We start from the raw sequence: 16465 nt of genomic DNA, 5'->3' as shown, positions 1-16465 counted from the left end.
TCCCATAAGGAAATTCGTCATTCTAAACTTCCATGCTTGGAAGTTGTTCTTGTCAAGATTTTCAGTGACAATCTGTGAAAGAGAATCAGACGCCATTACAGAACACTATAAAAAATTCTGTCACTACAAAGAACACAGAATTATGTCACTACAAAGGACACAGCTTCAACCTCACAAGGGCAAATCTGCAAAACTGACGAAAGTGGTATTTGACCTACACAGTCACTTCCTAGTGACGATTTTGCATAACCAGGAACCAAGGATGATTCTGTAACTCCGAATGTCTCTGCACACAAGCATACGATGCAATTTCTATGGTAATTGTTCACCGACCTGTAGAACAGTGGTCGCACAACATAAAATAGGGTTTTTTCTTGAGTGTGTGCAGAAAACTTTCACCTCCAAAACAGGCCCCGAAATGGCCTCAAATAAAAAAAACAAGGTCGCCAAGGGCTAAAGCCCTTACCCGTAGCATATATTGCCCTCTTGCTTCATCACGAAGGGCGTCTCAACCTGAGACAATGCACTCCTGCACTTTCCGGCTGTGCTGCTTGTAGAGACTTGCTCCCAAAACAGAAAATGAAAGCAACACTACTCCTCTTACCAGAACACCGCGAGCTTGGCTTTCTTACTTGAGCTCCTTACCACGAACAAGGCTCTGATACCATGCCAAGATTGTGGGAGAGAAGGAAGGAGTCTCACTTGTAGCTTTCTTGCTTGCACAATGGGGGAATACACACAGAGGTGGAGGCTGAAAACAATTTTCCTCTTCTTAGTTGTGTAAGCCAAAAGAACTCTAGTACAAAGAAATAGAAGAACCCTATATATGGGTCTCAAACCAAACTCAACTAACTAAGGTGGCATACTAACTGAGCCACGAACTAGAGTAGATAAGGATAGCTATCATGTAGCTATTATTCATGGGCGGTGTACATAAATACACAACGGTCACCCTGGCATATCACGAGTGGAGCTCGATATCTCAACACCTTCAAGGTATGTGTTGATCTCCCATTGCTCTAGCACCTACCATGGTCTATTGAGGCTTCTTCAAAGCACCATTGGGCATGCCTTGAGCCCACTTCAGTGAGAATTCAGCTTAGCAATACCAGTAGCCACACTAGCCCAACTAGTATGATTTGTGCTTGGATGTTTAGTCCTTCTTCCTAATTAATCTAGTGCCTCTCTTGCCTCCCGTGTGGTGTCAAGATTGTGGGAGAGAAGGAAGGAGTCTCGCTTGAAGCTTTCTTGCTTGCACAATGGGGGAAGACACACAAGGGTGGAGGCTGAAAACAGTTTTCCTCTTCTTAGTTGTGTAAGCCAAAAGAACTCAAGTACAAAGAAATAGAAGAACCCTATATATGGGTCTCAAACCAAACTCAACTAACTAAGGTGGCATACTAACTGAGCCACGAACTAGAGTAGATAAGGATAGCTATCATGTAGCTATTATTCATGGGCGGTGTACCAACCGCGTCTGCAACTGACAAGTCAGTGACATAAATATACAACGGTCACCCTGGCGTATCACGAGTGGAGCTCGATATCTCAACACTCCCCCTCAAGCTCAATCCCAATTCCTGCACACCAAGCAGGTCTCTGAACTTGCGCAGCTTCTCTGCGCCCAATGCCTTCGTGAATATGTCAGCTACCTGATCTTCTGTGCTGACATAAACTAGATCAATAAGACCTAGTAAAACCCTCTCTCGCACATAGTGATAATACACCTCAATGTGCTTTGTTCTAGCATGATAGACTGGGTTATTTGCCAAGTGTATACTACTCATGTTGTCACAATAAATGACAACTGGCCCATCTGTAGACTGATGCATATCATAAAGTAGCTTATGCAACCAAGCTACCTCACATGCAGCCATTGCTGCACCCCTGTACTCAGCCTCTGTGCTCGACAAGGCAACTGTAGGCTGTTTCTTGCTGCTCCAAGTGACTGCAGCACTCCCAAAAGAGAATACATATCCACTGGTAGATCGTCTATCAGAAATACTACCAGCCCAATCAGCATCAGTGTATCCATGCAACTGTATCTGAACCCCAGTCTCATAAAATAGTCCATACTGCAATGTGGACTTCACATACCTAAGTATGCGTCTAGCCGCATCCAAATGTGGTTTCCTTGGAGCCTGCATAAACTGACTTACCAATCCAACAGCATAGCTCAAATCTGGCCTGGTAATAGTCATATAAATCAAACTTCCTACTATGCGTCTGTACATAGTAGGGTCTTCTAGAAGCTCACCTGCATCTGTGCTCAGCTTCACATTTTGCTCCAAAGGAACTGAAATAGGGTTACAACCTGTCATCCCATATTTGGACAGCATGTCCAATCCATACTGCCTCTGCAAGAGCTGTATCCCACTTGGTGATCTAATCACCTCAATGCCCAAGAAATAACGCAGCTCTCCCAAATCCTTCATCTCAAACTTCTGCTTCAATAGCATTTTCACATGAAGGATATCTTCATCACTGTCACCTGTCATAATCAAATCATCAACATAAATGACAAGTAGCATAATACCTTTCTCTGTTTTTCTCACATAAAGTGAGAAATCTGCCTTGGAAATCTGAAAGCCAATAGTGACAAGATACTGCCCTATCTTGTCAGACCATGCTCTAGGTGCTTGCTTCAAGCCATACAAGGCTTTCTTCAACCTGCAAACAAACTCAGGATGAACAGCATGCACATAACCTGGTGGCTGCTCCATATAGACCTCTTCTTGCAAATCACCATGCAAGAAGGCATTCTTTACATCCATCTGATGTAAAGACCATCCCTTTGATGCAGCCATAGCAATGACTGCTCTTACGGTTGCCATCCTTGCAACCGGACTAAATGTTTCTTCATAGTCAATGCCATATGTTTGTGCATACCCCTTGACTACTAATCTTGCCTTGTATCTGTTCACAGAACCATCAGCATTGTGCTTCACCTTATAAACCCACTTACAGCCAATTGCATTCTTACCTTTAGGCAAAGGTACTAACTCCCAGGTAGCATTTGCTTCCAAGGCATCCATTTCTTCATCCATGGCTTTCTCCCATTTTTCTTTTCCCATGGCTTGCTCAAAAGATGTGGGTTCTGGTTCCTGTATCACTTTGACCATATATGCATAGTGAATGGCTGTAAATCCATCATATTTCAGCCTATCCACAGGATACCTAGCTCTTGTAGACCTGCGCAAAGTAGGTTCACTCCCAGGTGCTCTCAAAACATCCCTGGTCTTCCTTACTCCAGGTGTAACAATAGAAGGAATACCCAACTCATCATCAATGCTCTGTTCTGAGCCACTGGATTCACCATCCACATAAGAGTGACCTGCATTCACATCAAACATGGGCTGGTCAACCTTCTCTTTTCCTTTTCGTGATACCTGCATACCACTATCTGCATTGCTTTGAGAAGATTCTCATGATCTCAATCTGCCTGTCCATGGCGAAGAATGTGAACCACTGCTAGAGGACGCTCCAGGTCCACTAATATTTTGTGACTGCTGCTGTGAATTCTGTGTAGCATTACCATTTTGTGCATCTTCATCATCAATCACATTTACTGGTTTATACCAGCTACTCATCTCATCAAAAACAACATCTCTGCTCACTGTAAACTTACGAGTAGAAGGGTTATAGCATCTATACCCTTTTTGCTGCAGAGAGTAACCAATAAAGATGCACTTCTCAGCTTTTGGATCCAACTTGGATCTCAGCTCATCTGGCACATGTACATAGGCAATGCAACCAAAAATTTTCAAATGAGAAATATCTGGTTTCCTACCAGTATACCTCTCCTCTGGAGTCATTCCATGTATTGCTGCAGTGGGAGTCCTGTTCATTATGTAGACTACTGTAGCAACTGCTTCAGCCCAATAAAAATCTGGCAAGTCTTTTTCATTGAGCATGGCACGAGATACCTCTCCAATATGCCTGTTTTTCCTTTCTGCAATTCCATTTTGTTGTGGGGTATAACTGCATGAATATTGCTGCTTTATGCCATGCTCCTGCAAGAACTTTGCAAACTCATTTGAGAGGTACTCTCCCCCTCCATCTGACCTTAGGCATTTTATCTGCAAGCCTGTTTCTTTTTCAACCATAGCTTTAAGAGTTTTGAAATGCCCAAAAACTTCACTTTTCTTTTTCATAAAATACACCCAAACTTTTCTGCTATAGTCATCAATAAAACTGACAAAATAATGACAGCCTCCAAGAGATGCAGCTTTAGTTGTCCACACATCAGAGTGAATTAATTCCAATGGCTTCTCACTCTCTTGAACATGTCTAGGAAATGGTTTCCTTGCCTGTTTTCCAAACTGACAGGCTTCACATACCTTATGCATTTCTGCAACCTTGAATTTGGGCAATCCTGCAACAATATTTTGGGCCTGCATTGATTTAAGTCGCTGTACATTAACATGACCAATGCGTTTATGCCAGATATCAATATCTGCAACTACACCGGTCCCATGTGCAAACATTGCTGCACTCAATTCAGACATGTCTGCATCCAATGTAAACATTCTGCCCTTCTTCTTTCCTTTTGCTATCAAGCGACCTTTATTTTTCATATCCTCAACAAAGCATCCATGAGGATTAAATCTGACCTGCAAGCCCTGTTCAACCATTTGACCAACTGAAACTAGATTCTTGGTGATATTCGGGACATGAAATACATCGGACAGGTATTTCTTTTTCCCACCCTGCATAGACAAGGGAATTTTTCCAATCTGCACAATAGGATGTGCAGTATCATCACCAGTCTCCACAAATCCTGGTTTTTCCATTTTCCTTGCATCCTCCATCCATTCTGCATGACCTGTCATGTGGTTTGATGCACCTGAGTCAACATACCATACATCATTGCTTTCTTCTGCACTTGTCATAGAATTGTTCATGTGCTGCATCATGAACAAATGCTCATTTCTGTCATCACCCTGTCTACTAGAAGATGCATAATTCCCTTGTTGTAGTTTTCCATTCATGATGTCATTCTGCTTTTTATAGCAGTCTTTAGCCATATGACCCATTTTACCACAGTAGTAGCATTCAACATTACTGTTTGCATTTTGGCCTCTTTGCCATCCACCACGACCTCTTTGGCTCCCCCTGCCTCTAGAGTTACCACGTCCTCCTCCATAGGACTGGTTTTCTTGAGTTTGCTGCATATTCTGATTTCTGCCACGGCCTCCAAATCGGCCTCCTCTACCTCTGCCTCTACCTCTTCCAGCATTTGAGTAGAAGACAGCTTCTTTTGAAGTTCCTCCTGAAGAAGATGCACCACCATTTCTCTGTTCCTCAGAAATTAGAAGAGCAATCAACTCCTCAAAATCAGGAAATCTTTCACGAACTGAAATGGATGTCCGAAACTGTGCATAATCCTTTCCTAGACCATTCAAGGTCACGGAAACTAAATCATCATCTTCCACTAGCGACCCAATGGAAGCAAGTGCATCTGCAATCTTCTTCACCTTCATGTGGTAGTCGTTGATGCTCATACTTTCTCTTTGCACATTATGCAACTCTTGCTTGAGCTGCAATTTCCTGGCTTGCGTATTTGTGCTATACATTTTTGACAAAGTATCCCATGCCTCCTTTGGCGTACTTGCATCCTGAATATGCACAATCATAGAGTCTGAAATACTGATAGACAGCCAATACATAACTTTCCTGGCTCTCTCATGCCATGTTTTAAATGCCTGCATTTGTTGTTGATTGGGAACATCAGGAAGAACTGGTTCTTCTTCATTTCCTGCAACAAATTCCCAATATCCTTTTCCCATAAGGAAATTCGTCATTCTAAACTTCCATGCCTGGAAGTTGTTCTTGTCAAGCTTTTCAGTGACAATCTGTGAAAGAGAATCAGACGCCATTACAGAATACTGCAAGAAATTCTGTCACTGCAAAAAACACAGCTTCACCCTCACAAGGGCAAATCTGCAAAACTGGCGAAAGTGGTATTTGACCACACAGTCACTTCCTAGTGACGATTTTGCATAAACAGGAACCAAGGATGATTCTGAAACTCCCAATATCTCTGCGCACAAGCATACGATGCAATTTCTACAGTAACTTTTCACCGACCTGTAGAACAGTGGTCGCACAGCATAAAACTGAGCCTTTTCTTGAGTGCGTGCAGAAAACTTCCGTCTGCAAAACAGGCCCCGAAATGGCCTCAAATCAAAAAAACAAGGTCGCCAAGGGCTAAAGCCCTTTCCCGCAGCATATACTGCCCTCTTGCTTCACCGCGAAGGGTGTCTCAACCTGAGACAATGCACTCCTGCAATTTTCGGCTGTGCTACCTGCAGAGATCTGCTCCCAAAACAGGAAATGAAAGCAACACTGCTCCTCTTACCAGACCACCGCGAGCTTGGCTTGCTTTCTTGAGCTCCTTACCACGAACAAGGCTCTGATACCATGTCAAGATTGTGGGAGAGAAGGAAGGAGTCTCGCTTGAAGCTTTCTTGCTTGCACAATGGGGGAAGACACACAAGGGTGGAGGCTGAAAACAGTTTTCCTCTTCTTAGTTGTGTAAGCCAAAAGAACTCAAGTACAAAGAAATAGAAGAACCCTATATATGGGTCTCAAACCAAACTCAACTAACTAAGGTGGCATACTAACTGAGCCACGAACTAGAGTAGATAAGGATAGCTATCATGTAGCTATTATTCATGGGCGGTGTACCAACCGCGTCTGCAACTGACAAGTCGGTGACATAAATATACAACGGTCACCCTGGCGTATCACGAGTGGAGCTCGATATCTCAACATGTGGTCCTTGACAACCCCTTGGCACTTTGGCAACCTCTTGGATACTTCCTATCATTGTTCACTTTCTTATTGGAGCTCCCAACCTCTTGGATAATTCCTAGCATCAACTACTTGCTTATTGGAGCTCCCAACCTCCATTCCTTGTTGAAATATAGACCTACTGTAATACATGTTTGAACAATTTCTTAGTCATTGGAGCTTGTACATGATTTCTAGGATGTCTGTATGTACATGTATGGATGATTTTTTTGAAATGTTTCCTTACTATAATAACAAGGATAAATGTTGTTTATTTTGGAAAATCTTATGCCTATTGCTACTAGATACTATTGGAGTTATCTATTGGATGCATCAACACTTTGGTTGACCATGTTTATGACATGCTCTTAAGCTTAGATTAGAGCTTGGATACTTTGACATTGATAGTCATTTATTTCATTGGATGCTACATTTATGGGCTTGAAGAACTTTACTAGGTTTGATGCTCATGACTTATGCTACATGTATATTGGATTCCTAGATGCTATTCACTTGATGTATTGAACTTGTTGCTTAGTTGACATTTGACTTTTGCTTTAGTGGGAGCTGTTTGGCTTTATGTATTGAGCTGCTAACTTGACATTGGATGTTATTGATAGTATCCAATTTCTACACCAAAAAGACTAAAAGATTTGAGGCTCTTCATTGACAAATCATTCACTTTATCCAAAATGTTTGTGCTATTGCATCTAAGTTATACTTCATTGATATATATATTTTTACCATTGTAAATGCTTGGCTTGGAGTTATAAAAGCCATTGCATATGTCTTCTATTTTAAAAACCTTAGGGAATTTGCCACAAAAATTCATGCAACACACTAAAGGCTTGTACTTTAGTATTTTTAATATGGTCAAAAGATTTTCAATTTAATAAAGATACAAAGAGGTGTGAAGAGAGTCTCAAGAAAAAGTGGTTGAGGATGTTGGGGCACGGTAGATTGTGGTGTCTCTTTAACTTCTCTCTTCCCTCTTTTCCAAACTCTCTTTGTCCATCCTCCTTCTTACTCTACCTTTGTGCAGAAAACTATGGATCTTGAGTGTGTAGAGGAAGAGGAGGAGCCACCTGATCTTGACTCTTGGTCAGTGTGGGATTGTCTTGAGTATTTTGTGTGTGTGTATTTTTATTGCAAGAGAGGTGTATTTGTAGGTTTCATGGTGAGGAGCAAAGCTCCAAGCATATACTTTGCTGCCTGGTTACCGTAGTTTTGTGCTTCTTGATGTGTTGGGTGAGAGCTAGTCAATTATATTGCACATTGGAGTATAGTTGAGCTTGTGCTCTTTATTGAAAGATAGTGGGATCTTCACTTCATATCTATACTCTCTTCATGTTGTGTGTATGCAATAGATGCCTAATGGGCTGATCTAACATTTGTGTCTTTGAGACGACACCTACCTTTGTCATATCTTTGTCAAGGATGCATACACCACCTAACATGGCTATGTATTGAGCTTCTATTAATATTGCTTAGCTAGTTGTGCCTTTGGTAGGTCTCTTCTGTTACTTGTGAGACCTAGTACATGCATGATTGTTATGCCATTGGATGTATTCCACTTTGACACTATGAGGTTGACAACTTTGGGTATTGCTTACATGTTTGTTGATTGTTAGTTGTTTGTACATACCCCACATTGTGCAAGATATCCCTGGTAGTTATAGTTTGCAATTTATGAGTGATACCTCATACATGGCTTTAACTTGTTGTTGCTATACTCCATCTTCATCATGCTGTAATTGTATTTCTCTACACTATTTATGAGAGTAGTTACTTTATCTTGATAGTTTCTTGATTACAATTTCTGGATATCTCATTATTTTGTCTGTACCTCTTATTTTTGGCTTGATTTGGTAGTGGTTTTAGGGCTAATTTGTGGAAAATTATAGTAGCTTGTTTTACCATTCTGTGCACTTTCTTGGTCTCATTATGGTTGGTGGTTCTCATGATAGTGACATCTTCAATATTGAGAAATTAGATGGGACCAACTAAACCGATTGGAAGATCTAGATATGGCAAGTCTTACTGCAAAAATTGCACATTATACCACTCAAAAATGGGGGTGCCAAACCTAAAAATATTTGAGTCAAGGATTGGAATGAATTGGATGAGTTAAGCAAGTCCACAATCATTTTATCACTCTCTAAGAAGGATCACTACAATGTTGTAATTGAAAATCACACTGATATGAGCTTTGGATATAAATTAAGAATCTTTATGAGAAGCAAAGTTTTACATCTCAAATGTACTAGTTGAAATAGTTGATGGACCTTTGCATGAAGGAAGGGACTTCTATGTCTTCACATTTGAATGAGTTATACTCCATCATCAACCATTTAGCTTTGTAAGAGATTGAGTTTAAGGATACTTTGCATCCTTTATTTCCACTTAGTACTCTACTTGAGTCGTGGGGCACTTTCTGTGTGGCTCTATAGCTAAGGATGGGGTGAAATTGCAAGAGGTTGAGAGTGCCCTCTTGATAGAAGTGCATTGGCTATGAGAGGCTGATAGGATGGAAATGACTGTGGTCAATGACTGTGGTCAAAAATCTCAAAGGTCTTGGTCTAGGACACGTGGACAGTCTCATAGTAAGTTGTGTGGCCATAAATCCTTAGTGGAAACCAGGTCATATTCATCCACAATGCCATAAAATGCACGAAGACAAGTGCAAGAAAAAGGAAAAGGGTAAAGTATAATAAAATAATGATGATCATAGCATTGTGCCTAGCAAGTCTAGTGTCAAGATTGAGGACATTAATGTGGTGCAATTTGATGTATTTGATGATCTTATATTGGCATGCTCTTCCTTGGATACTTTACAATTAACTGATGCTTTGTTAGAATATACTCAATATTGGTTGATTCAGGGGCTTCCTTTCATGTGACCCTCATAGAGAGTGGTTTCAATCCTATTGCAGTATGACTAGATCAGTACATTTGGGTAAATGCCTAGCATTAGAGATAGTTAGTATTGGTGATGTCGAGCTATGTTTTGGTTTAGGAAGCATGTTCACTTTTCATGATGTACATCATGTACCGTCTCTCACAAAGCAAGTCTAGTGTCAAGTTTGAGGACATTAATGTGGTGTAGTTTTATGTATTTGATGATCTTATATTGGCATGCTCTTCCTTGGATGCTTTACAATTGACTGATGCTTTGTCAAAATATACTCAGTATCGGTTGATTCAGGGGCTTCCTTTCATGTGACCCCTCATAGAGAGTGGTTTCACTCCTATTGCAGTATGATTAGATCTGTTAGTTTGGGTAAAGACCTAGCATTGGAGATAGTTAGTATTGGTGATGTCAAGCTACGTTTTGGTTTAGGAAGCATGTTCACACTTCATGATGTACATCATGTATCGGCTCTCACAAAGAGCCTTATCTCTGTTGGAACCTTGGATGATGTAGGTTATGTTGTCTCTTTTGGTGATTCCTCGTGGAAGATGGCCCATGGGAATCTTGTTATTGCACATGGTGCTAAGTCTGTTACCCTCTATCCATTGCTCGTATTTGGGTTATTTGACCATGTTTTGGTTGTGGCTATAGTTCCACATGTATCTCTTTGACATCATCACCTTGAGTACATATCTTTGAAAAGAATGAAAATGATTACCAGTTTATAGTATCTTCTACCCTTAGACTATAAGTATTTTGACTTTTGTGATCATTGTTTATATGGCAGCAGACATGTAGTATGCATAAGAAGTTTGGCATAAAGTGTATGGTCAACCTTTGGCACTTATTCATTCAAATGTATGTGGTCTCATGCCCTGGCAGTCTGGCTAGTAGATGGTGTAAAGTAATTTGTCACCTTTATCAATGATTACTCACATAAGGTCTAGGCTTACCCTATTAAGAAGAAATGGGATATCTTGTCTACCTTTTAGCGTTGGCTTACTCTTGTTGAGAACCAATTTGGGTATAGGTCGAAATTCTTATGGTCTAATAATGGGGGTGAGTATATCTCAAAAATTTTTAAGCAAATTTGCAATGAGTGGGGTATTAAGCATCATTTGACTATTGTTGTGCCACTACACAAACACAAGATGAAAAACCCTTGAGTATGTCATCATCTGACTTTCTTATTAATCTAGAGAGTCAAAGTCAAATTAGTCATTAGTGTTAGTGTCCATAATAGTGTAGATGGTTCAAATTTACAGGACTTTTTGGAAATTTTAGCTTTTTTTTAATACTTGAATATTATTTCTTATAAATATCCCAAAAATATATAAAAAACTTCTAGAATAGGGTACCATGCATAAAGTTAGTGGCGTTTACTAGTTTTGGAGATCTCATGCAAAAAAAAGTGTTTGTGCCACACATGATTGTAGTTTTCATGTAGCAAACAACACTCAAAATAGGAGGAGGGGAGAAGTATTGATTCAAGAGAGTTTTGAGCAAGTGTCTTGGAGCTTTACCCCCCCTTTTGGAACCAACAGAACCATCAAATTTGTCGTCTGAGTAGCAAAGTAGAAGCTAGTGTTTGGTGCGAGTTTTTGGGTATAATAGGGTGAAACATGATACGGTGAAGGGGGACTCATTGTAAACATATTTTCTTAATCAAGGATTGGTCTCGAGATACTTTGAGTCTCTTATATCTTGCATGTGTGTTGTTTCATCTCTCATTGGTCTCTACTCTATATAATCTCTATCATCATTTCTACTCTCACACAAGGAACTTCCTAATCTCTTACTATCCTTAATTCTCACTTAAGAATCTATCTAACATTATATACATCTATCCATCCATTACTACCCTTATTCACTTCCACATCCAGAGACCCGGTATGTGTATATTGTCTTGATATATTTTTTGATGAACACAACGTAAAACAACTGAGGCGGGAGTTCAACGAGTCCACTATTGTTGAAGGTGTTGTGTGGCAAGAAGACATGATATAGATGTTTACAAAGTTTACAGTGTATGTGTAAAGCATGGAGAGGATGGAAGAATCTGTAACAAAGGCACTTCAATTTGTGGTAAAAAAGGTAGATAATGTATTTAAGTATCTCAAGGTGTATGCAATGGAGATGGAGTTGAACAAGGTCTCAAAACAAAAAATCATAGCAAATTTTGAGTGGGTTGTTATTATGGAGATAAAAACAAGGGTCAGAGAGATACAACATGCCCATGCTAACAATTGGGACAATTTCAAGAAGGTGCTCAAGGAGGAATGCTTTATGGAAGATCTAGAGTGGGTAACTAGGAGGAATTTCTTGGAGTGGTTTGCTAAACCCAATGCAAAATTTCTATGAGAGTTTGTGTGTAAATATTCTCAATTATCAAACATGGAACAACAATCTCTTGAGGTTGAAAAGGTTGAATGTTTCTTATAGGCTGCTAATCCTACACTTCAAAGAAGTCTTGAAGCACTTTTGGAAGATAAGGATGCTACACATGGAATAAAAATTGATTGGAAAGAGGTGGAAGATGTTGTTTGTTTTCTTGCAAAGAGAAAAAAATGAAGTGATAAGATGGTTGTGGTGGCTAGTATTGTTTCAGCTTCTACTTCAATGGAGCAAGTAACCAAGCTAATAATTGTAAGCCCCAACATTGAAGACTCAGTTTTGGATGAGTTAGTGAAAGGTATGTGAGAGTTGTAATTGAAGTTTTCAAGACTTGAAGAAAAATGGCAACCCTTTAAGGAAAGACATGAAACTCATAGTGGTTTTGTTTTGAGATGTATATGGTGTGATAGTATTGATCGCTTTTGAAAGGATTGTGATTCATTCAAATATGCACTAGGTAAAGGTGTTGTCTTCTTTAAATATGGTAAAATTCATTTGCGGGAGACATGTTTACCTCTTGGTACCAACTTTGAAAAAGGTGGTATGAGACAACTTGTGGATGATATGTTGGATAGACATGCTTTAGCCATTTTGGAAGCTACTACATATGGTTTGCATGTGGAATGTGTATCAAAGAAATAGGTTGAAATGAATGAGAAGTCCGAATAGGTTAATGAGCTTTGGCATTATGCAGTAAAGATATTATAAAGAGGGAAGATTGCTAGGGATGCTTTGCAACAAGTTGGAAATTATATTCAACAAACAACATGTTGGGATGATCCTACAGACTCTTTGTCAGCATATGTATACATTGTTGCTAGGAGCCAAAACAATGAATTTATTATTGAAGAAAAGCACAAATAAGAAGAAAAGCAATGAAGGCACATCAAAAAGGGAAATAAGGGGACAAGGAAAAAGGAGATAGAGTTACCTCGTGATGCAACTTTGCATGATGTTCCTCCACCCAAAGTACCTACAGATGATGCACCAAGAGAGAAAAAGCATGATCAAAGCAAAGGTAAATCTAAAATTTCAGCTTACACATTGCAATCTGACATTGAATTGGCTACAGATGTAAATAAAGTGTTGGAAGAAAGAAATCTCAATAGTAAGGTGGAGTTTACTTTGTGAGAGGCACTTGGAATTGCTAAACGTAAGTTTCATGAGGAGATCATTGTTGATATCATTAAGAGAAGGTGACAAGTTTTGGGTGATCCTATCAATTCTCACTCATAAGGAGATGGAGAGACCTTCCCAAGGGATACAGGATATACAAGAGGTACACGAGGCACATGCACATGAAGATGAAGATGCAAGAAGTGTGGTGGATTGTTATTAGATTTTGAGAGCCTACATCTCCCTTTCTCACATAAAGTGAGTGGTCAACATCAGAAATATAAAAACCAATATTGACAAGATACTCTTCAATCTTGTGAGACCATGTTCAAGGTGCTTGCTTCAGCCAGACCGCTTTCTTTAAACTGCACACATATGTGGCCTATTGGCTACTCTATATACATCTCTTTTTTCAATTCACCATGTAAAAAGGCATTCTTGACATCCATTTGTTGCAAATTCCAAACTTTGGCTTCCTGCCAAAGCAATCACACATCTAACAATTGCCATCCTAGCAACTGGGCTGATTGCCTCTTTATAATCTATGCCATACATTTGAGCATAGCCTTTTGTATCCAGCCTAGCCTTATATCTACTAATAAAACCATTTGAATTATGCTTGATTTTGTAAACCCACTTATAGCCAATAGCTTTCTTGCCTTTAGGCAAGGGTACCAAATCCCAAGTCTTATTGACGTTAATGCAACCATCTCCTCATCCATTGTTGTATCCCAATGAGTAGCATCCTCAAAACAAGTAGGCTCAATATGCTCAACTACCTTTATCATATAAGAATAATGGTAAGTTACATAACCTTTAAAACCAAATCTTTTAATAGGGGATCTAACCATGCTAGATCTATGTACCACTGTATTAGTCAGTGAAGCCTTTACATTACCATGTGCTCTTTGTATACCTGGTGTCTTGACTACTAAAGGAATACCAACCTCATCATCCAAACTCTCTAAACCACATAAATCTCAATCAAATCCCAAATGACTGGTAAATTTATCATTGCTACACAATACTTTCTTTTTTCCTTTGTCTTTACGTGCAATACTTGTAGATACACATGAAGATGTGAGGCTACTCCTTAGTCTCCCAGACCAACTATAGATATAGTACCACATGATATTTCTAGCCCACTAAAGATTTGTAATTCTTCTTTTACTTTTTGCACATAGCTAACATGATCATCATCATTATCCAATGTATCACTAGTAGATACATATCAACTACTCATCTCATTAAAAAAACATCCCAATGAGTAGCATTCTCAAAAGAAGTGGGCTCAATATGCTCAACTACCTTTATCATATAAGCATAATGGCGAGTTACATAACCTTAGAAACCAAATCTTTTAATAAGATATCTGACCTTGCTAGAACTATGTACCACTAGATCAGTTAGTGAAGCCTTTACATTACCATGTGCTCTTTGTACACGTAGTGTCTTGACTAAAGGAATACCAAGCTTATCATCCAAACTCTCTGAACCACTGGAATCTCCATCAAATCTTAAATGACTAGTAGATGTATCATCACTATTGGATACTTTCTTTTCCCCTTTGCTTTTACTTGCAACACTTCTAGATCCACTTGAAGAATTGGGGTTACTTTTTATTCTCCCAGATGAAGGATGAACTATAAATATAGTACGAGATGATATTTCTCATCCACCAAGACTCCATGATTCTTGTTTTTCTTTCTACACATAACTATCATGATCATGATCATCATCTAATGCATCATCATTAGATACATACCAAGTTCTCACCTCATTAAAAGTAACATCCCTGGTCACTCTAAACTCACTTGTGATAGGGTTATAAAAATGATACCCTTTTTGCTCTGAAGAGTATCCAATAAAAATACATTTTTTAGCCATTAGATCAAGCTTCTTTCGCAGCTTATCTGGCGCATAAACATATGTGATACAACCAAACACTTTCAAGTGTGACACATCAAGCTACTTGCCTGTAAAGCATTCTTCGGGGGTCATCTCATGAACTACAACTATGGGCGTTTTGTTTATGATATAGACGTTAGTATGAATATATTCAAACCGAAACTCTTTTGGCATATTTTTTTCAGTCACCATCATTGCCTATGCAACTTCTACAGCAATATGCCTATTTTTTCTTTCTATGACTCCATTTTGTTATGGGGTATACTTGTAAGTAAATTGTCTCTTTATCCCATGAAACCTTAAGAAGCCACTAAATTCATTAGAGAAGTACTCTCCTCCTCCATCTAATCTCAAGTACTTAATATCAAGTGTGTTTTTATTTTAATAGTAGCCTTGAAAGTTTTGAAGTGCTCAAATACATTACTCTTTTCCTTCATGAAATATACCCACAGTTTCCTTGAACAATCATCAATAAATATGACAAAGTATTTGTTGCAACCAAGAGATATATTTTGTGTAGACCCCCAAGCATTTGTATGTGCAACATCAAGTATATTTCTACTTACATCTCTATCATGCGAAAAATATTATCTTTCTTGCTTACCAAATTGGTATGCTTCATACACAGTGTGAAATTTTGCAACTCTAAAAGCAAACAACCTTGTAATTAATCCTCTGGATGGCATTAATTTTAGCCTTTGCACATTTACATATCCAATATTTTTATGCCACATTTCAATGTCTTCCGACCACTCCTTTTCCTTTAGCATACATAGCAGTATTCATAGCAAGAATTCTAGCATCTAAAGTAAATGTGCAGCCAACTCTACGTCCTTTTGCAACCAATATACACATATCATTAAAGTCTTCTACAAAATTTTTTTTTCTATTAAATCAAACCTACAACCCTTGCTCTATCATTTGGCCAAAACACACTAAAATATTTGTGATTGATGGCTCATGTAGTACACCTAACATATTCTTTGTTTGGCCATTATGCAAGGATGAGGGAATCTTTCTAATGTGTTAAATTGGGAGGCATGAACCATCACCCATCTATTCATAACCTAAATTTTGTAAATCTCACATCTCTCAAACCATTCAACATAATTGGTCATATGATTAGATGCACTTGAATCAACATACCATACATCATCATTTGTCCCGTTTTTTGTAACAACATTCACCATATGTTGCATAACAAACAAATGCTAATTTTTGTCTTTATTTTGTCATAAAGATGATGCATAGTTTTCTTGTTGTATTTTACCATTGCATATATCATCCTTCTTAGCGTAAAAATGGGTTGCAATATGACTCATTTTACCACTATAATGAAAA

Source organism: Lygodium microphyllum, chromosome 3 (genome assembly GCF_053477565.2).
Source record: "Lygodium microphyllum isolate KBCC chromosome 3, Lygodium_microphyllum_v1.1.10, whole genome shotgun sequence".
NCBI lineage: Eukaryota > Viridiplantae > Streptophyta > Polypodiopsida > Schizaeales > Lygodiaceae > Lygodium > Lygodium microphyllum.
Note: the sequence above shows the minus strand (reverse complement) of the source record.